Source organism: Eulemur rufifrons, chromosome 2 (assembly GCF_041146395.1).
Source record: "Eulemur rufifrons isolate Redbay chromosome 2, OSU_ERuf_1, whole genome shotgun sequence".
Lineage (NCBI taxonomy): Eukaryota > Metazoa > Chordata > Mammalia > Primates > Lemuridae > Eulemur > Eulemur rufifrons.
This window is the reverse complement of record NC_090984.1, coordinates 82,577,382-82,601,026: the sequence shown is the minus strand read 5'-3', so window position 1 is coordinate 82,601,026 and position 23,645 is coordinate 82,577,382. Positions and strand designations below refer to the sequence as shown.

Genomic DNA, 23,645 nt, shown 5'->3' with positions numbered 1-23,645 from the left:
CTTCACATATTTTTAAGAAAGGACATACATTTTTTAAAAAGTCATTTGTGAGATATTTTGTTAATTTTAAATGAACAGGCCAGGTCTGGTGGTTCAAGCCTGTAATCCTAGCTCTCTGGGAGGCCGAGGCAGGAGGATTGCTTGAGTTCAGGAGTTTGAGACCAGCCTGAGCAAGAGTGAGACCCTGTCTCTACTAAAAATAGAAAAAATTAGCTGAGGTGGTGGCACGCTCCTTTAGTCCTAGCTACTCGGGAGGATCACTTGAGCCCAGGAGTTTGAGGTTGCTGTGAGCTAGGCTAACGCCACGGCACTCTAGCCCAGGCAATAGAGCAAGACTCTGTCTCAAAAAAAAAAAAAAATAATAATAATAAATAAATAAATAAAATGAGCAACATTTAAGAAGTAGAAATTATGGCTTGCTGGGTACCATGTATACTGTTCAGGTGATGGGTACACTGAAAGCCCAGACCTCACTACTCTATAATGTATCCATGTAACAAAACTGCACTTGTATCCCCTGAATATATTGAAATAAAAAACAAAAAGAAGTTACTGATTGAATCAGTGAACAATGAAAATGTTGTCTTAAAAACTAGTAAGCTGGTCATAGTAAGATCTTTTCCAAGAAAAAAATGAAATTGTGGCTTCTGTAACAGTCAAAGCTTTTTTTTGATATGTATGCATGGATTAAAATTTTAACCCCATTTGCTGCAATCTAAAGAAATGTGTTAAGGCTCTGAGGCTAAATCACAATTACTAAGGAAACCAAAAAAATGTAACCACCATAATTTAGGGGCCTCCAGGTTCTCAATAATTATGTTGTTTAAAGAAGAAATATTAAATTTTTAATTAAATGAGAACATTGAAATAGTTTTACATGAAATTTCTTAAAATGTGTTCAAATGTCATCTAATGTGTTTCTTGATGCTCTTTGGGTAATCTTCCTAGCAATTGCTGGCAGGTTTTTGAGAGATGAGTTAGAATATTTAATGAGCATCTATTACGTATATAAAACTAATTGTACAAAGCTCCAGGGGATGAAAGGGATAACACATCAAATAGATCATCCTTACACAAAAGAAATTTCAATCTAGTTGAGATAATTTTTAAAAAATCACACATAATAACCCAAATGCCTTTGTCAAGCTATAGTTCAACAACAAGTCATTTTAATCATATTTTTGTTGAGGGGCCCTAAACCAAGAACAGAGACGGCCAATCAAAGGTGTTTTAAATTCTCAATGGCACTAAATATAAAGCCAAACTTTTTTGTAAATAACAATTTCTTCTTTAATCATAAAGGTAATGTGTGCTAATTGTTGAACATTTGAAAATAAGAAAATTTCAAAGGAGAAAATTAAAATCAGCTGTAATGTTAATTATACCCATGCTAACTTTTTGGTATATTTTTATTTAGTCATTTTTCTCCTACGGAGTTATAGGTACAGGAAATTTCACTTTACATACTAGTGTGAGACTGCAAAAATGACCAGGAAAGCTGGAACCATGCAAAGTGATCTTAATAATCAATGGGGAAAATCCAGTTGTTCTGTAACTTTTAAAATTTTTTGTCAAAACATTAAAAACTCTCTTACTGTTGATTATAAATGTATAGGGAAATAAAAAAATAAAATTAATATTTAGTACTCTGTAATTTAAAATATAGAAACACTGAGAATTATAGTGTTTTATTTCTTTGTAAAAAACTTAACAAAAGTAGTTTGAACAATGCTTGTCTATCTTTCACTGTAGAACTTACGATGCAGAGCAAGCATCTTTCATGTCTTGGCAAATTGTCCTATTCCTTTCTAAGTCTGGGTCAGCTTCCAATACTTTAGCCTTTGCACTTTCAATGATGTGAGCGATCTCTGAGAGTTCTTTTAATGTAAAATTTTTTGCCAGCATCACTTCCTCTGCAACATTTTCATTCTTTTTGTCACAACCACTTTCCTCATCTGTCGGTTTCACCTTAACTAAGTTCCTTGAGGTCCATACCTAAAGTCTTTCAAAGGACAGCAGTGTCAACACTCTCATGGTAAGCTAGTTCTTCTATAACTTCATTTACATCTGATTCAAATTTCATTTCCACCATCACCATTTTTTCATTTCTTTGCTGTACTTTCATCATTGTTGACCAATTTCCTGTTTCAATTATCCATTATAAAAAATGCCATGTGAGTTTATCATTAAGAGACAAGGAGGCAACACAACCACACACTTTGCTGTTTGTGCGTGAACTGAGTAACAGATGTGCACTGACCAATTGCAGACTGACTTGGAAAGCAGGGCTGTGACTGGTCACTGATTGTGATGTGCATGTCATTCACATTGTGATTTGTGGACTAAATTGCTAGCAATGTTACTCAGTTAATATACTGAGGCAACTGAAATTTGAACTGTGGGGTTGGGAGACAGGTGTTATTTAATTAACGTGTGGTAACAGAAATAAATGCATAGTGAGCCCACGCAAGACATACACAATCTACATGTACATACTTAAAAATATTTTTTTACAAAATTGAGATCATGAATATATAATTTTGTACCTTGCCCTTTTAACTTAGCATCATAAGATTTTATTCCTGTCTTTAACTAGTCTCCGATAATGTAGTATAACTTATGTGATTGAGAAAACATCAGGGGAGTGGTAAAATGAGAGCTAGGGATTGGCAAAGAGTGAGCCTCTTCCTACTGAGAAGAAATATAGGGAAAGCTCAGAGATTGGCCAGTGTGTGTTGTTATGTCGGGAAGAAGAAGAAAATTAATTTGGCTCAAACGGAAGATCTATGTTAGAATTAAAATGACAATAATGTCAAAAAGCCTATTTTTCCATGCTTTAGTAATAATAATAGTAATACCAACATTTATTGAGTGCTTACTACACTCCAGGTACTGTCAGACATTACCTTAATCTTCACACTGACCTTGTTTGCCATTATCTCCATCTCACAGATGAGGACCCTGGGGTTCGGAGGTTAGAGAGGCTGCCCAGGTGACACAACTGTTATGGGAGAGCCTGTAATAAAACCCAGGTCTCCGTGGTCTTGCCCTTGAGGGCTCCACAACACTGCCTGACAAAAGCACTTTTCAATCTACAAGGTCCTTTTGCATATACTGATATATGCCACAGTAGGGCAAGTTGTATCAGGCAGCTGGGGTATGTGGGGCTGAAATCCAGCCTATGCTCTTGGCCAAACCTGAGCCAGTAGGCTGTCTACTTCCAGAAGGCCACCTTTTCCTAATTAGCACACAGGTGCGGTGTGGGCTAGCCTTGGACCTGATCAACATGATTGATTCCACCACAGCCCTCAGAAGTGACAAAGCACTTACCATTACTTCAATTTTATACTAAACAAAGCAAAATAAAAACAAACAAAAAAACTCCACAGCAGCTCCCGTGGGGTAAGTGATTTATCTAAGGTGAGAAATGGATTGGTGAGATAAAGATGTAGTTGAGGAAGGTATTACAATTCAGGCTGAGCGGGTTTCATTTGAGGAAAAAGGTAACAGGAGACTGTGAGGTATTTATAAACTGGGCTACATACTGACTTCCAGAGAGTAGAATGACAAGTCACGGCTGTCTACCTGGAATAGATTGCCCGGGGCAGCTTGATGCTTTCTACTGTGTTAAAAATGTCTCCAAAATTTTGGTCACTTCCTGTACTTGAATTAGACCTTTGGAGATACCTCCATTTCCCTTTAGGGGTAAACATATAACCACTAGGATTTTAAAAGAGTGAGTCTGAGAGCAAATATCCCTTCACCTCACTGCCTTTTGTCATTGAACTTTATAGACCTGTTTTAACTACAGAGTTGTAATTACTGTTGTTACCATCTTGAAAGTATCTAAGCCTTGGATTTGTCTGAGTTCTTCTGAACCACATCGTCTATACTCTAACCTTACAGAGAAACACTACCTAAACCAGATCCTTCAGATATAAGGTACCCAGAGGGATTTACCTTTCCTGGGTGAGTTTAGCATTTCTCCTTGGATTTACAAGTTTTACAAGAATCCTTAAAGAAAAATGCCTGGAAATAAACCAACTCATCCTGCCTCCAAAAATAGTCAAATGAAATTGGTAGGTATTTAAAAACAAAGCCAAATCAAAAAACTCTAGAGCTGGCCCTCAGAAATACAACTTGAAAAATAGGTCTCTGGTCAAATGTTTGGAAAATTTTTTACACCATATCACTTCTTTGGAGAGTCACAATATTCTCTGAGAGTCTTTCCTTGTAGGTAAGAAATGTTTTTAATTTTTACAAACCTATTGTTTTCCATATTTTTAGCTAAGGTGAAAAATTCAACACTTATAAAACTTTTTTTTCTCATTTAACCTTTACCTTTATCATTTATTAATATCTTGAACCAGTGCTCTATGGGACATGTTTTGAGAAGTGCTGGACCATGGCCAGGACAAAATTGGGTATGAACAGCTAACTCTCTATTTCAACTCATAGCTATTTCCTGAGCCCAGGGCCAGAGAGGCAGTGACAGGGAATGAACCAGGAATGGTCAACCTCCCTTGCTGAGGCTGGCAGCAGCATTTTTCAGACCTTAGTGGTGAGTATTCCGTGTGTGTGAATTGAGGAACGTGAGGCCGAGCAGATGGGGCTCTGTTCTCCCTCATCCTTCTTTGACCCAAGCAGCTGCTTTAGTCTGCCTTGGATATTGAGGTTTCTTTTAAGGTTTCATTAGAAAAGTAAAAAAAAAAAAAAATTCCATTGGCAAAAAAAACAAAACAAAACAAAAAAAGGAAAACCTACAAAAAACAAATAAACAAATCCAACCCAACCCAAACCAAAAAACCAGGTAGTGGTGTTTTAAAACCTGTACATGGAGCAAAAATCTAGAAGTGATAAATACTCTCTATGACTTTCGATAGTCACTTACCCTCTCTGAGACTTGGTTTTCCCATCTGTAAAATGGGATTGATAACATTGTAAGGATTGTAATTCATGGCAGCATGTGAGCTGGTAAAGGAGGATGGGAAAGAAAGTGGACAAGTGCCAGTTTGGGCTCTCCATCATCTGGATCTCCTTCCCATGTTGGGCACATTGTCAACTCTGTGTGTCCACTGGGGGTTTAATATCAGAGTGAGTGACATGGGGAAGTCTGGACAATTGAGGCTCATTGTGGTCGTGGTGATGCCCACTGCTCAGTGGCAATGGCACCAGCCATAGCACATAGTCCCCAGATATGGCAGTGCCTGAGCCAAGCTGTTTATGTGGCATGAGATTTTGTGAGTTTCCTTTGTTCCCTGTGTGGGTTTTGAGTCTGATACTCTGACCTTCCCATGGAATCTCTTCGCTTCTCTATGATCTTTCATTTCATTCTTTATAGCTTAAATTAGCCAGAACCCTTTCAACTGAGAGCAATGACAGGCATAGACAGTGGCATATCAGTGTGTGAGACTGGGGGCAGCCTGACATAGTCGTATTTTTAAGAGATCTTGGGAGTTCAAGCTGATTGCTAAAATTTGTCTTAAAAGGAATGGGAGCCCTATGATCCCTGTTTGGATCCTATTCCCACAGACCCAAGAAGATATTTCAACAGGGGAGAGTTTTCCTGCTCCCTGTATTTATAATTTCTAATATTTGTTACATAATCAAGTAGAGACCTATAGAACACCTTAACTTCCCCTGTGCTAGTTTTGTTAGCATCTAATAAAAATGCATCTTCTAAAATGTCCAAAACCAAATCAGAAGAGAGCATATGAAATAGCAGAGTAATACAGACTACAGTAATGCCAGAGAACATAATAAAAAAGAAAGAAAATATGGATGAAAAACAGTACTCTAGAATCCTAACCCAAGCAGCCCTTGCCTCTCCAGGACCAGGGGAGTTCATTTCCATCTTGCTATAACCTAAGCCTTGCTTCATTGTGTTGAATGTACAGAAGAGGAATAAGAATGCCATTGCTGCCAACACCAGTAGGAAAGATCCTCGAGGTTACTTTCAGGGACAGGGACAGGCATGAATTTGGTGTCATCTGCACAGCGTCTCCTAGGAATTCAGAGGTGTTACTGCTACCTCATCTGTATTTTCAGAGACATCACCTTAATCTTCTATTAAAATTTGGCTGCAGATGAAACCAATCTGTAAATTTTCATGTCAGCTTATTCATGTACCCCAGAGAGCTATTAAAAAGCCTAAAACTGCCGTATGACCTATGATATCTGTATAAAGAATATGGAGGACAGGCAGGCAATGGCATCACCATATCAACTTGAGACCTTAGAGTAGTGGTTGAGTCCCCTCAAAGAGCCGTTTCTGCAGTAATTCAGTGCCCCACAGAATTGAAATCCTCTGACCTTACACAGATGACATATCCCTTGCTGGTGGGCCTGCCACTGGCACCTCCATCTTTAGAAGCCAATATTCAAGATGAAACCAAAACAAGATTATGGTTTGGCTGCCACATTGCTCTGATGCCTTCTTGTATTGGATATTGCCAGCCATCAGCAGCAACAATTTGGTTATTAAAGGTAAAAAACAAGAGCTTAAACACTGTTGAAAAATCTTTACATTTTCAAACATTAGGTGTTTGCACTCATGATTAAGGGTGGCTTTACAATTATTTCCTTAATGATATAGAAATATATGCACCTGTTACAGCTTGGAAGGATGATGGAGTTATTGTGACAACAATAGTAACAGTAATAGTACTACCAAGAGTCAGAGCTTATTGAGCATTCATTTTGTGTCAGGTATAATGTTTTCCATAGATCTGTAACCCTTAGCCCTTATGACAAACAAGGTAGGTATTCCTACATTATAGGTGAGGAAAATGACTCAGGTGTTATTAGATCTAAGGTCACATAGTCAGTAAATGTGAAGTCTGGTTTTCAACTTAGGTCCAGCTGCCTCTCAAGTCTTTGCATTTAATCCCTTTTCAGTCCTACTGCCGAAGCAGAGGACTTATTTTGCAACTTTAGCTAGGTGAATCCCAGAACTGGGTGATCTGCTTAATCTGAGTGTTCTTGGGTAAAAGCTCAGTGGCCTAATCACAATTTCAGGTTGTAAGATTACATAAAAATGGAGAAAGGGGTCTTTACTCCTTGTGTTGTATGTGCATGTATGTGAGGGTGAAGGGTGGTTTGCTGGGGAGGGACTCAATATGGTGAGGAATCAGGGGCCCGAGATGGCTTTGCTGGAGAAGCTGAGGGGGCTTCTTGGGGTGAATGTAACATGCTAATGTCACAACAGCAGCCACAGGAACAGAGTGCTGGTGGAAAGGAAGAACTCCATCTTGCCAGGCTGTCATAGAGAAAAACACTCAAACTGTAGTGGAGCTAAGGGGAGTCACAGAGCAGCGACAATGATTGCTACTGTTTATCGTTTGCTACATGTAGTACTATGCTAAGTGCTGTACATGTATGCATTCATTCAATACATTATTGCTTGAAGGTAAGTACTGATCACAGTGCTATTTTATGGATGAGGAAACTGACCCATAAAGAAGTGAGGCAATTTGCCCAAATCAAAACAAGTAAGAAGCTATAGAACCAGAATTTAAATTTAGGCCATTTGCTCTCCAAGCTTATACCCTTTAGCACTATCCTGTACGGACTCTAAGGGAAGTGAACATGCCTGAAGCTGATTGGCAGTGAAAGAAACTACCAAAAGAAAGACCAGGATGGAGCAGTCAATCGATGTCAAAGCAACACTGAGTTGAATTCCATCTCACCATGTTGACAAGGACTTGCTCACACACTGACGACAGTGGCAACTGTTTAATGGGAAAATTGCAAAGGGCTTGGAATCTGATCACATGTGACAGAAGGTACCACACAGAACTAATTATAATAAGGTCACCTCCCTCTCACAGGTGCCAAACACGAACTGATACTCTCCCTTTGCCCAATTTCCCCATTTCTGCCAAAGCTGTGCCAACGTGAGGCACCTTAGCTCTTTCTTTTCCTTTATTGCTGATATCCCATCAAGTTCTCTCACTCCTTTCTTGGAAATTTTACTATTTTCACTGAGCCCAGGCCTCTTGTGCTTCACCTGGATTTTGCAATAGTGCCTCACAGGTCATCTTATCTGTTTCTCTCCCTTCCAGGCTGAACCAAATGTCTCTGAATCTTCCAGAGTGGCCTGGACATTGGAAATGGCTTTAAATGATGGATCAGAAGAGATATGCTCTGCCACTGGGTAAGTGACTCTGGGAGTTATTGCCACCCTCTGGACCATAGATTCTACAAATATAAAGGGCGGAGTTGGAACGGATGCTCTCTAGGTCCCTTCCACTGCTGTAACTATATGGATATGTGAAGGAGTCTATTCCTTGCTTATATACCTGCCTATGGATACATATTTAAACCTTTAAACCTGGTGCTCAAGGCTCTATATACAAGTTTTCTCATACCATTTTATGAGATAGTCATTCCTCCCATCATGCCATATTCATTGAAAAATCCCAGCTTTTCTTGATGCTTTTCTTGCTTCTCAGAAAGTCCAATTCTATCCTCTTCGCAGCCAAAACCTTAGAACGTCAAGTTTCTGCTTAAGAACCATATCTTCCACTGACAGATTTCCTGAGTGACCTCAGGCTGCATTATTTTAATTGTACAATAAGTACATGTACATGATAGGCAGTGGCCAAAAAGCCTGGATCCTGGAGCCAGACTGCCTGGATTCAAATCCCAGCTCTGCTACTTACTTACTAGCTGCTGGGCAGTTAACCTCTCTGTGCCTCAGTTTCACTGTGTGCAAAATGAATCACAGTAGTGGCTACTTGGTAAGGGTGTTGTGAGGATTAATATATGTGTTAGTATATGTAAAACACATAGAAGAGCTTCTGGCACATAATAAATGCTATATAAATATCATCTATTATTATTATTACAACTAAATTTTACACACTTTAAATAAATCTTAAGAATTAAATTGTTTTATGCATGTAGATATTGTCTTCCCAAGCAAATAGCAAGGATCTTCACTATTTTCTATTTTTTTCATGTCCTAGTAAACAACCGCTGCTTTTTTTTTTTTTTTTTTTTTTTGAGACAGAGTCTCACTCTGTTGCTGGGCTAGAGTGCTGTGGTATCAGCTTAGCTCACAGCAACCTCAAACTCCTGGGCTTAAGCAATCCTTCTGCCTCAGCCTCCCGAGTAGCTGGGACTATAGGCATGCGCCACCAAGACCGGCTAATTTTTTTCTATATATATAATTTTAGCTGTCCAGATCATTTCTTTCTATTTTTAGTAGAGATGGGGTCTCGCTCTTTCTCAGGCTGGTCTCGAACACCTGAGCTCAAACGATCCGCCCACCTTGGTCTCCCAGAGTGCTAGGATTAAAGGTGTGAGCCACTGTGCCTGGCCAACAACTGCTGCTCAATAAATGCTTTGAATAGATTATGAATTAAGTAAATGAATGAATAAATGAATGAGTTACCATCCCCCCTCACCAAGAGGGAGAAGCAGGTATAAAGACCAATTTTATATAATTCTAGAGAAAAGAGCCCAAATATACCTGACTTCTTTCATGTACCCCATGGCAACCGACTCAGTCTGTAAGAGTGCATATTGCACTATAACTTGTTTTGCAGGAGAATACTAGATCTGGAGAAAGAAAATGAGAACAAAAATCAATCCAACATTGACTCTATGTCTACAGGCATTTTCAACTTTTAGGAAGAGCTGGTTCACAGGAGGCATTAGTGACTCTCAGGATGAACAGTACATTTCTTCAACTCTTCAGAAAGAAGAACATTTATTCATTCTGATGGGCTAAATGATAAAAAAACAACATCAGTACATAAGAAGGAATGTTAAAAACTGGCTCTGGAATATCTGAGAGACTTCTTTAATAACATACTTCTTTTTTTAAAAAATGCTTTTCTTTACCACTAAATGCCTTATTTGAAAATCTAGGAGTCTGTCTCAGATCAACAAAGGGCCCTTTGTCACTCTGTCACTAGAAGAACATTGGCATCAAGCGGATGCAACAGTCCCCCCAGCCTGGTGTGGGACTGGGTACAACACCGAGGACTTGGTGTGGGGCGTCGGGAAGGGAAACCAAGGCATCGCCAACACAGCTGTTCCTCTAAACAAACCCTGAAGGCCGTAGGCCAGGGCCTACCTGGTGCACGGCAACTTTAAACCATTTTGCTTTGGCAAACAAAGACGATTACGACATAAACAAACATATAAAGACTGTGCCGCTGCAGCCCCTGGCTTGTCCTTAATGTCCTGGTTTCTTATTGAATCTTTACAGCCAAATTGTAGGAGTTGGGAATGAGAATCTCTAATGGATTTACTGACACTACTTTATATAATTCAATAACAATAAAATGAAAATCCTTTGAAAATGCATATGAGTACCATTATGTTGAGGCAAAGTTATTACGGGAAAGGGGAGAAAGTCAAAGAGAAGTGTGGAATAAAATGATAAAATGTCCTTATTTCATCAGCTTACCTTTTTAACTCCTTTTTATTGTAAGTTTCAAATATGGTCAAGATGAAATGTGTTTATTTTGCCTTGCACCTTTACCCTAATGTACCAAAGAGGCATTTCATGCATGCTAAGCAATACAAATTTCTGGTAAAGCAATCAAGCTCCCTTAAGAAGTGCTCTGGAGGGAAAATTTCCCGTAGTCTTGTCACATTTCTCACTACCAAGTCAAACCAAATGCCCATGCCAAGTGGGACAGGAAGAGGATCATGACATCAAATATTGCAATGCATTGAAGGTGAGATGACTGTTGTGTTTCTCAGACCAAGCATGGCTCTGTAAGCTGGTTCCTGTTTGCAAACTGATCTCACAGGGAATCTAGACTAATACATACTGCAGCAGCAGTATGGGGTTGTGGGAAGGCCTGTAGCTTCCTGATGATTCTATCCAGCCTGTGGAAGTGACCTGGGGTCTGGAGCTATAGAATGGTGTGGCTATAATTCCAGAGGTGAAAATGTAGCAAAACTTCAATGTCAGAGTAGACTAAAACTGAATGTAAAATTATTTTCTTGAGTATTGCTCACCGGGAAGATAATGTCATCCAACGGCTTTACTCATTAAGTGGGATGATCAATAAGTATTTAAGCTATCTTGATGGACAAGGTCCTTGCTCTCATCCTGGTTTCTACTGGATTATGACATATCTCAAAAGCAAAGCAAAACAATTTTCCTCCTGTCCCTCCTCAACCAAACAAATCAGAAACACAGTCTAGTGGCCCTTTCTCCAGAACACTAGAGAGCATGATGAACAGTTAGAAAATAACCTAGACTTCTACTTTGATCAGTATGTATCACATATTCACAAATATTTATTGAGCCTTACGCTAGGTGTCTGGGTTAGAGAAACAAATAAGACACAGCTCCTGCTTGAAAAGTGCTCGCAGGCTTCTAAGATAAGCCTTTTTTTTTTTTTTTTTTTTTTTTTTTTTGAGACAGAGTCTCACTCTGTTGCCCAGGCTAGAGTGAGTGCCGTGGCGTCAGCCTAGCTCACAGCAACCTCAAACTCCTGAACTCAAGCGATCCTCCTGTCTCAGCCTCCCGAGTAGCTGGGACTACAGGCATGCGCCACCATGCCCGGCTAATTTTTTCTGTATATATTTTTAGCTGTCCATATAATTTCTTTCTATTTTAGTAGAGATGGGGTCTCGCTCTTGCTCAGGCTGGTCTCGAACTCCTGAGCTCAAACGATCCGCCCACCTCGGCCTCCCAGAGTGCTAGGATTACAGGCGTGAGCCACCGCGCCTGGCCTAAGATAAGCCTTTTAGTCCTAAAACGGAACATGCATGGCCAGATGGAACTTGATATTCATAGCAGAGAATTTTTTTTTTTAAGTCATTCACCTGCTGTGGTTCCCTTAAGATGATATGCTACCTTATGTCTTTGGGGATGAAATTATTTTCACACTATGTATAGCTGTCTCGTTCAAGCTTCACACATTTAATGTTAGGGGTGGGGGAGCATTTTCAGGCTAGAATGAAACAGAATGAAATATAAGGTTATTTTGCTGAACCAAACTTTTCACTAGCACCGCTTAGATCCTCTGAATCCTGGAAACAGGGTAGAATGTGATGCCAAGAATTTGACAAGTGCCTGGAGAAAATCAACAGAGCTTTAACTTAGCATTTTATTACCTTCTCACAAAATGAACCCAGAAGAAATACAGACATATAAGCACCAATTTATAGCTTTCGACATGTATTCTATATTCCTCTACTATGTGTTTGTTTTGCTTTAAGCATTTCAAATTGGTACTTGACTGACAAGGATGTAGATTCTAAATGCTTCCAAAACATGGGGGAAGAAAGAGAATGAGAACGATTATAAAACTTCTTGGAGAAGACTCACTTTATTTGTTTAATTCCCCCTCTAAACTGTGAGTAACTTGGGGTGGGGGGATGCCTTCCTCATCTTGCTCACTCCTGCATCTACTGGAGGTGCTCCAAAAATGTTTGCTGAATGAATGTACGAATGAGGCATGGATGAATGTATAGGTCTCGAAGGAGAAGGAGGTAGTGGGTGAAGAAAGATGGGGGAGATATTGAGGAAGAGGGAGAAGCATTTGTATAGATTGGGATGTGTAGGAGGGTACATGTTTGGGGAATGGTGGCAAGTTTAATGACAATGACATCGGTACAGTTGATTAGAAAGGTCCGGTGGCAGAGGAGGCTGCAGAGACTCTGAGGCCATGTTGGGAAAGATATCTGCTTTCTATGGTACTGTGGCAGCCAGTTTATCATTTATATATCTTTTTTCTCTTATTTAGTTTTTGAAGGCCACACTAGCTCAAGCACCAATAATAGGTCTTCACTCAGTCCTTATAGTAATTCATGGATATAAAGAAGTTTGCCTTTTGGGGCCACCATGTAAAGTTGAGCAGGCTGTGCACTGCACAATTCTGGGGAGCACACCAGTGCAATGTGTGACAGTCCTGTGCTCCCTTGCTCACCCTATAAGTGCAATGGTATATATTTACAAATTTATAAATTGCTGTAAGTACAGCATGTTGGGAAATACTTTTAATATCTTTCCCATCATATGTTTCTAAAGAGGCAATGATTCTTTCATTTTCCTCAGTCTGTGAGGGTTGTAGTATAAAAACAAATTTTGTCACTTTTTTGTGATGCTTCTACATTCTGACTCTCAATTGTTACAGGATACCTGTTTTGGACCATTTCATTTGGATTGGGTGGAATTCTGTTGTCAGAGTGCTTGGGTTCAAATCCTAGCTCCACCACTTACTGTGTGAGCTTGTGCAAGGTACTTAGCTTCTCCGTGCCTCAGTTTTCTTAGTTGTAAAATAGGAATAAGAGCTCCCACCCTATAGGGTTGATGTAAGGCATAATTGAGATAATCTATGTAAAGTGTTTAACACAGTGATTGGAGCATAGGGAGTGCTCATAGATGTTTTCAATTATGCTGCTAAAATAATTATTATTGCTGGTACTGGACTTCCAGGTTTGTCCTGCTGGGAGAACTCCTGAGTCCCTACAGCTGGGACAGCCCATCCAGGGCCTATCCCTTCCCCATGAGCAGGGAGATATTCACATTCCTCCCAGGCCGCTCATTTCTGAGAGTTAGCTAGACCATGCCCAGGCATGGGTTGATATATCACAAACACACGCACACACACACCATGCACGCACATGTCTCTCCTACTCCGGGAAATGCTGACAAAAATGCTATAAAATCGAGATTCTGTTAGGGCTCCTCTCCCTGTCTCTTCTTCCAGTCTAGTCCATTCAAACATAATTATTGGATCTGAGAGGGAAATGGAGAACTGTGAGTCCCAGGAGGATTTCATGGGTGACAGCATCAGAGCTCTGGCAGGAAACAATGGTTTTTTGGTAAAGGACGAGCCCCAGAAAGCAGAGAGAAGACAGTTTTGTTGTTGCTTTGGTGGTGGTGAGTGTGTGCACTTGTCAGATTGTGAACAGGATGGAGAATATGTCAGATCTAGAGAGGGATCTAGAAATCAATGACCAAGTTGCAGGGGGATGGGAGTCAGGTGAATAACGAGAGAGGGTGAACACGCTGGCAAGTTGAAGGCTAGGATTCAACAATGAGTATGGATCAGGGAATCATGTGATTTATTTGCTCATTTAAACACTTATTCATGTGACAAGTTGTTCTCGAGCATTGATTATGCACTGGGATGTGCTAGGTTCAGGGCGCTGAACAGAGAACAGGACAGGATCCCAACCATCACAGAACTCGTGATCTAAAGTAAACAAACACGTCCTTAGTGAGCAGTTGTACCCTAGAAGAAAGTGCAAGGCACTACAGAGGTTGGGTCTCCATTGTGACTGTAGTCTGATAAAGATTTTTGGAGAAAATCTGGTGCTTTCAGGGAGCAGTCATTGGATCAGCATGACTGGGTGCAACGTGGGCGTGAAGGGAGGGGAGGGTGGAGAGGAAAATAGGAGAGTGTCATGAGGAACATCTTAGCATCAAAGGTAAGGAGTTAGTTCTTTGTCCGAGGGCACTTTGAAATGCGAGGCTTAAATATTAGTCAGATCTCAAGGACTGGAATTCAGGGGGGTGGAGATTGGGTGGCTATTTTCTTGAAAATGATATTACATATAATAGGAAAACTCAACTGAGGACATTTATGGGAAGGCCCCTCCTCCCTCACGGTCTCACGAGAGAGGGAGGACTGTCCTGCCCACAACAGGGCAATTTCAAAGAGAAGTGAAACATCTTTGGCCCCACCTAGGACCTCTTCTTCCTTAGAGAAAACCTTGTGGCAGCCTATATGTTTGCTGTCAGTGGGTTTCGTAAAGCTAAAATGAAGAAAAGGGAACCTATCATTTATTAGCTTCCCATAGCCAAGTCCAAATTCCTAAGCCTGGCCTTTGAGGCCATTTGACCTCTTCCACCCAAACTCTTACCACTCCCCTGTACGAATCTTCCTCTCTGGTCAAGGGAATCTCAGAACATGCCAGGAACCTCCCCGCTTTGGTGCTTTTCATCCTGTTACTCTTTCTAGGCTTGCTCTCTCTCAGACTCAGTTTCCTTATCTATAAATTGGGCATAATAATACCTTATTCAGGATGTTACGTGGATCATGTATTTGAAAGTACCGGCGCAGTGCCTGGCACAAAAACATTGTTCAATAAACCTAAGCAGTCTCAAAACACAAGTTCTAGATCTTTGTCTGCATATCACAAGCTTCAGTACTCAAATGTTTTCAGGGCTGGATGTGACATAAGAGGTGGGAACTGGAGGAAATTGGAAAGGGCATGCTCTGCTTAGGGGCCATGAACATGCAAAGAAACAAAAATGAGAACAGACAGAAAAACACACCTGGCATCTCACTTGTCTTAAACCCACCATTTTGTAATCCTTTTGACTTTTGCCTCATTACTTTATATTGTAAATATCTCTTCTTATGTACTTCTCTTTCATCCACACTCTGTGCCACTTATTTTTTACTTACTTTGTATTTTTTGTGGTGTTATCTATATTTCAATGTAAGGTTTTTGATTCTCAGGATTGTTATGAGAACTAAGTAAAATTACATATGTACAGAATATAGTGGCCAGGCACAGTGGCTCACGCCTGTAATCCTAGCACTCTGGGAGGCTAAGGTGGGAGGATCACTTGAGGCCAGGAGCACAAGACCAGCCTGAGCAAGAATGAGACCTCATCTCTAAAAAAAAAAAATAGAAAAATTAGCCAAGCATGGGGTGGTGGCATGCACCTGCAGACCCAGCTACTTATGAGGCTGGGGCAGAAGAATCACTTGAGCCCAGGAGTGTGACGTGCAGTGAGCTATGATGATGCCACTGCACTCTATCCCTATGTCAAAAAACAAACAAACAAAAAGAATCTAGTGTCTGGTATCAGTGATAGCTTTATTGTTATTAATAATGATAATGTGATAATGATGCTATTATAAGTTTCTTAAATTCAAAGGTGAGATCTCTAAGAGTTCCAGGAATCTCTTTCCTGCTTGTTAAATTAGCAAAGAAAAATAATAACAAAAATCATGGCTACTGCTTATTGAGTGACCAACCACACCACAGGAACTGTCTGAACTCATTTCTGCTCATAGTAACCTGTGAGGTTGGCCCTATGGGTATTATACCTATTGTAGAGATAAAGAAACTGAGGCATCAAAAGCTCAAAAGTAACTGGCCAACTTATGTGGTTAGGAAGTGGCAGAACCAGGACTTGAAGCAGGTGGGCTGCCCAAAAGCCCATGCACTGAACCACTGCTCTGTAGTCATTCAGTGACCAACTTTTATTCATCCTTGAAGGACCAAGTCACATGGTACCTCCTCTTCTACTTTCCATACAGAGTTAGTTGCTCCATCCTATGCACTCCCGTAGTACTTTGAATAGAGCAATTATCGCATTAACATTTTTATGTGTTTGTTTATTTGTATTTGAGTTTCTTAAGGAAGAATCTACGAATTACTCAAGGTTATATGCATAGCATAGGGATTGGCACATATCTGATATGCAAAACTATCTGCTGAGGCTTAATTGAACCAGCAACTCAGTTAAACTTAATGTTCACGATGATGCTGGCTGCTGGAGATGAAATATGTTTGAATGGAAACTTCAAATGGTAAAAACCATAGTGCTAAGCTATTGGCTGTTTGTGTCATGGGTTTGGTAATATTTTTGCTGTTCTTTTTTTGATGGAGTAAATGGTTCCTATTTAAGATGTCTCATTTACCCAGAGCCCCCAAGCCTTTGTTAGCTACATATCTTCCCACCCCATCCTTTCCGATAAGGATCAGGTCATGGCAGATGTGACTGCCTTGTGAATGCCACAGAAGAAACAAAGAATATGCTGAAACCTATGCCTCCCAACAATTATTGAAATTTCACCAGAGGTTACACAAACAAGCCAAGAGAATGACTGGAGGTGGCTCAGCCCCACCCCAATGGGAGCCAAGGATCCATACTTTATTATAACAATGCCTTTCATCATTTGTACAGTGCTATAAAATTTATAATCCTCTCCCCTGTATTATTTCGTCTGATTCTTACAACAGGTCATCAGAGTAGGCAGGTGAGGCTCAAAGAGAGGAAGAGCCTTGCCTAACATCACGTGGCCAGTGAAAGATGGAACCAGGATGAGGACCTGTCTTCTGTAAGCATTTACACCACAGGCCAGACCACAGGGCCCAAGGAGCTAATTTGATATTGGGAGCTTCCTATCTCCAGAGCACATATATCTGGACTCTTAAGGGCTATGAAGACAGAGAAGATTTTGCAGATGATGGAAATGAAAACTTTGAAGGCCTAGGCCATGGGACAACATACTGAGGGTCAAACGAAACTTGAAGTTTGTGACCTTAGAGGTGGAGGGAAGTATAAGATGATGTCCACTCACAGAGGACCAAAAGAGAAGCTCTGTCACAGAAGGGGGTTGCATACTGAATTTTATAGAATAAAAAAATTTAAAAGCATTCCACTTCAAAAGAAGAGATGAGATAGGCTGTGTGCTTGAGATCAGAGACAGAGTTTTCCATTAGCATGAACTGCCTTGGCAGACTGCATCACGTTTAATGTTCACATGTGTGCTTTGAAAGGACTCTTCTTTCTCTGTGCTGTCATGACCTCTTATGGGATGTAAAAGATCCATCAGATCCCCTGTCCCTGTGTGTCCCATCTCAATTCCCTGTTCCCACCTAAGCTGGGCTTACTGTCTGCACTGCAGGAATGTGGAAGAATGCAGAAGCAGGAAGTGATTAGAATGCCTTCTTTGATGTTGGCACACAAGCTTGCTTTGTGCTTCCTTGTGCCTTGTCCCTCTGGTCCCTGTGGACTCTGTGGGCTCTGGTCTCAGATCCTCTTCCTGTGGCCCCCTCCCCTTGGTCCTGAGCGCCAGGCCTGCTCTGCTTCTCAGCTGTGCTAACTCCCCTTGCTGGGGCCTGCTGTCTGCTCTTCTCCTGCACTGCTGACCACAGGCTCAAGCTGGACTTGCTCCCTCCCGGCGCATGGCCACAACCACTTGCTGCCAGCAGCTTGGTGCTGACAGGGGTCTCCAATGTACGTCTCCTTTCTCAAGGAACATGGGACCACACCAGAAACTGTCAGAATTAAGGTAGCGTTTGCTCCATTGGGAATACCTGCTGATAGGTTCGTGTTCCCAAAGATGCAGCTCATGTCCATGAGCTCTTGCTGGTCATGGCAAGGAGAGAAAGAGAAAGCCAGAGAGCTCCAGGCATCCGCAAATGAAAAACGAGGCAGAGACATAGCGCATTCTAAAATACAGCTGAAAACGCTGCAGTTTGGGCAGCTGAATCCCATTAAGAAATCATAAGGAAGCTCTGTAGTCCAGCGGTTCTGATGGAGAGGGAAAAAAAAATCTCTGAGGGTTTCGTAAAGAAAACATTCTGTGTGACCAGAAGGCTGAAAGTTCTGTAAAATCTCATGAAAAGAGAAACAGTTTGATAGACACCCGGCAAGTCCATGAAAGTCAGGCTTGCTGCTCTGACACTTTCTTACAACCCTTTACCTACGGAGGCCTCAGAAGGGAGCCCCGCTCCCCTGTGCCGGGGAGCATGCGCAGGAGGACGTCGGAGCCGGGTGGGCGCCCCCCGCTGACGCAGGGCGGAAGGGCGCGGTGCCGGGACAGCACAGAGACAGCGGTCCTCGTGTTCACAGCCCATCTTTTAAAAAGTTTCATGTCACTAGAGAAGGTAGAATTGCTTATCTGCCTTAATTCCTTTCCCGTAATTTTTACTTTGGGCTGTCTCTGGATCTTAAAATTTAAGCTGTATCTTGAAATTAAATTAAATAACAAATTAAATCTTAAAATTCAAATTTAAGCCATTCTCAGAAATAAGGTGGTATGAATAAAAGCTTCCTGGTAGCCATTTTGAGTGACTGCTGAGGCATCATCTCTCTAGGCATAAAAGAGATGTTTTTATAGGCTCCATGCAGGGATGAAAAAGGCCAAATTGGTCCTCCATGAAAGCAACAAGTTTACATTGTATTTTGTTAATAATAATACACAATACATACAGATACTTTTTTAGAAAGACCTTTTATCAGGGTAGTCTTTGAGGCTCTGTGGATATTTATACTCTATTTTTGCCTGTACCAAGATCTGTGCTTGGAAGATGCAACTCAGTAAATTCCAGGCCCCACCCAGGAGAGGCAACTAGAAAGGCTGAGCGATGAGGAGAAGGGACACCTATTGCACCTTCAGTCTGAAGAGATGGACGCTGAGGGCAGAGGGAATTGATGTGTATAAACCCGTAAGGGCAGGGCAGGGCTGCTGGGGCCAGCACCAACACCTTCCTTGTAGGTTAAGCAGGTTCATCAAAGATAACTTTTGCACAAATAAAGCAAAGCATGAAGTCACACAGTGGCTAGTAATTCTATGGAAACTGTTACCCAGAGAGATGCTCCAATTAGAAAATAAAAAAAATAGGTTGAAGAGGATGATGAATTTAATAATAACTAATTATTGAGGGATTCTAGGAATGTCTCCCAGAAAGCAACTTTATTGTCTTTCTTTCTCCCAAACTACCCCTAGTTGTCATTTTAACGTCAGGTTACTTGGTTAGAGAGAGAACCAGGACTGTGGTCTGACTGATACATGGCGATTCTTTGATTCTTTGATGAGAACAATGGTCTTGGCCAGTAGTCATGTGCCCTCTACCTTGCCTCCTTTAAGGTAAGGGTGTTCTGTCTCCTGAATTTAATAGCTTGGGCATCGAGATATAAGACACAAGGACTGTCTTTGTCACCATAACTGGAATACTAAAGACCAGTGTGAAGCTGGCTCCACAGTAGCATCATGGGAATTCAGTATGCTTGTAGAATTTCATAAATATACCTTATGTTCAATGTAGGATTCCTTTCTATGCCTTCCCTGAGATCTGGCTTCTCACAATATTTACCTTCTTATAAAGTAATAGAGAAGACTAGCAAATTGATGAGGGTGGAGAGTATTTCTGGAATACCTATTTCACCTCTATCCGAATTCACCTTTCTTTCCTCCCCTCTATCCCTCCCCCTCTCCTTCGTCTCAGGACAAAGCCAGCAGGTCATTGGCATGCAGTAAGTCAGTGGTCTCCTCAGGATTCCAACACCAAGTCACCTCATTGGCCTGTAACCCTGCTTTCTTACACCAAGCAGCTAGTTACGGGCCCAGCAAGGGCATTTGCAAGCACTGACTGAGAACAGCGTGAGGTTTAAGTGATTCATAACGTCTTTTTCTTCTCCCTGGAAAATAACCTCATTCCTATATCTCACCTATGTCTATAATAAAAAATAAGTGCCGTAATCTAGGTAAATTCCCTTCTCTTAGATGTTTCTTTTCTCTCTCTCTCTCTCTCTCTTTTTTTGTGGGAAGAGTGTTGGCTATGAAAGAATCATATCACTTAAGAATGTGAAGAAAATTAGTCTTCTCTTTCTGTCTCCAAAAATTTACTGTTAAATTTCCAGTGGGTCTGTAAGCCTTTGACTCTTCAAGTATGTATTGAAATAGAACAAAAGGACTAGTTTGAGGAGACAGCATTAAGCTTAGCTGATGGAAAGTAAAAACTGTTTGAAATGGTTCCCTTAAAGGGCTTGACATTCCGAATTCAATACATTCTCTCTTCAACCACCTGAGGCATTTGTTTTTAATAAGTCTTTACAAAGTAAATGATTCAACAAAGGACCTCAAAACTGTGTTTCTGACCAGCAAAATAAGTACAGATTCCAGATGTTTCTCATTTTTTCTGTGTCACTAATGCAACCTCAGAAATCTCTTGTTTATTGGATATTTATTTAATCCCAGTGTTTTACATACCTCTCTTCCAATAATCCCATTTCCCACCTCTGCATCTCCCCTCTCACCAAAGCCATCTACAGGGCAATTTGTCATAGATGGAACTGTACCTTTCCAGCATATTCTCTCTAAGAAATATTTAAACTTATGCCAAAACGAGATTTCACAATCATTTATAACTCTTCTCCATTCACATTAACATTTATGTGAAAGGTTAGGGAAATTTCCTTCTCCTGAAATCTTTGAAAATTGATTACATTTTTGCTTTGCAAGTTGAATAGAGGTTAGGGAGATAAATCACCTTTCAAGGTCCTCTTCAGGTCCTTTGATCTTCTGATGCCTGCACTTGGGTCACCCAGCTGGCCTTTTGGATTTTGCTCCAGGGGCTGGTGGGCATTAGAGAAGCTCTTAGCAGACGCTATTCTGTGCTGTCCTTGCACTGTGCATGAGCCTGGTGCTTTTCCATACTTTATCACGTCCCTAATTCTAAGTTGGAGTGCTAGGAGTGGCCAAGGAACTAAAGGAGCAGGGAAGAGGGAGTGACGACAACAACAACAACAACAACAACAAATCTTCCTAGAAAAATGTAATAGTGGTGTTGCTGGCCTGGTGGGGCTGGGGACACTTGTAGGTGGGTGAACCATGCAAGGGAGAGACAATTGATATCTTCCCTGTGTGCTTGTTTTTAAGGGAACAAGGTCTAATGTGACATTTTTGAATTTACAATTCTATTAATAAAATTATCTTTCATCCTGGCTAATATTTATTAAGCCAGGCACTGTGCTAAGTGCTCCTGGATTATCTGCATTATTTTTTTTAGAACAATTCCAACACGTAGATTCTATTACTATCTGCATTTTATACATGAGAAGACTGAGTCTTAGAAACTCTGATACCTACTTTCTCAAGAAATATGTAGGATATGAAGAAGAAATCATGCATATCTTTGCAAATGTCAGGGCATCTTAAGCAAAGGTGCTTTGGGGGCAACATTTAGCAATTATTTCAGAATGACAGTATCCTTATATATATTCTAAGTTTAGCAGATAGTTAATTCAATGGTATTCCCAGGGTTATACCAAATAAGAGTGAGGATGGGAGTGAAATGGCTGCTGGGCAGCTATCTAGGCTGGCTTCCACAATTGACAATACTGGATAATACAGGGAACTCCACATATCCTAAACACTATGAGATGACAAGATCACATTTTGGACAACATAATCCTTTGCAAATGACTTCAGAGGTAACAATTCAGCACATTGGCCCACACAAAATCATTAATTTCACTTGTAAAGAGAATGTGCTATGAATATTAACTGCAAAAAGCAACCATCTTAGAAGTTGGACACCCTTTTATAGATGTGTCTTTTGTGACTATTTTCCTTCTCAAACTAATGAGGGATTTAAATCAGTTCATTAGTTGACAACTTCCCAAACACCTAGTTTTGATGGAATCCCACATTAGATAGCATTTAAACACGGTAAGTTGGGAATGAAGTAAGATCTCATGATACAAACTTTAGCTTTCTAAATGAGGATTGGATAAACCTGAAGGAAGAGAGAGCAATGAAGAAAAGCAGAAAAGACATCAAATCCATCAAATTCCACCAGTCCAGAGAAGACATTTTCTTTTCGTTTGGTTCATGGAACCTATTTAAAACTGTTTCTCAACATTATGTGCATATCAGAATCATCTGGAAGGTTTATTAAAGCACAGGAGAGGGCCTGAGAATATGCATTTTTCACAGGCTCCTGGGTGCTGCTGCTGTTCCAGGGACCACATTTTCAGACTACGATTCTAAAGTGTGTTCTGAATTGTGCATGATTGGAGACTCTGTTTGACCTTTCCCAGTTTATATTCTAGACATCTGTCCAAGGCTGATACCATCTTTGGATTTTCTAAACTTGGGTTATTTTTGCAAAAAGGTTTATCGGTTCACATTGAGTACTTCTTACCTGATGAAATTTGACAAGTTTCCAACCAGAAGATGCTTCATGAGAAAAAAATGAACACGAAGGCTGTTGAGAGAAAGATAAAGGACAATCAAGAAAAACAAATATAAAGTTCTCTATTATTATAATTAGCATTAACTTTTGTACAGAATAAACACCATTATCTCAAGGATATATGAGTTGTATTTTCTGCATCACTTTTTTTTTTTATTTTTATTTTTTATTTCAGCTCATTATGGGGGTACAAAAGTTCAAGTTATATATATTGCCCATGCCTCCCCATCTCCCTGAGTCTGAGCTTCAAGTGTGTCCATTCCCTAGACAGTGCACATCACACTCATCATGTAGGTATACACCCATCCCCTCCCCCACCCCCATGCCCCCCAGTCAGAACTTCAAGCATGTCCATTCCCCAGACAGTGCGCATCGCACTCATCAAGTAGGTATACACCCATCCCTTCCCCCCAGCCCCCACCTCTGTCCGATACTCAATTGGTGTTATTCCCAAATGTGCACTCAGGGAAACCAGTTTGCTGGTGAGTACATGTGGTGCTTATTTTTCCATTCTTGGGATACTTCACTTAATAGAATGGGTTCCAACTCTCTCCAGGAGAACCAAAGAGAAGCCATATCGCCATTATTTCTAATAGCTGAGTAATATACCATGGTGTACATATACCACATTTTGCTAATCCATTCATGAATTGATGGGCATTTGGGTTGTTTCCACATCTTTGCAATTGTGAATTGTGCTGCTATAAACATTCGGGTGCAGGTGTCTTTTTTATAGAATGACTTTTGTTCTTGTTAGCAACTTGTGCAAATTTGCAGATGAAGAAGATGCAATTGGATCAACATAGTGACTAATAAAAAAGGAAACTTCATGATTTAACAGGAAATTCTATTGAATAGGCAGTGACAATAGTATCAGAGTTACAACTAAATTTTTGAAATAACATTAATTAATATTTATTTTGACCCAAGTATTGTTT

At 40.5% G+C, this 23,645-nt stretch overlaps 1 protein-coding gene across 1 annotated transcript in view; it reads right to left on the bottom strand.

The window, feature by feature from the left end:
- Positions 1-23,645, bottom strand: part of FRMD6 (FERM domain containing 6) — a 224,092-nt gene that overhangs the window by 129,341 nt on the left and 71,106 nt on the right. The window contains exon 2 of the mRNA XM_069486987.1: positions 22,657-22,719. The gene's annotated coding sequence lies outside the window, so the exon portion shown is untranslated. The remainder of the gene's footprint in view (positions 1-22,656; positions 22,720-23,645) is intronic.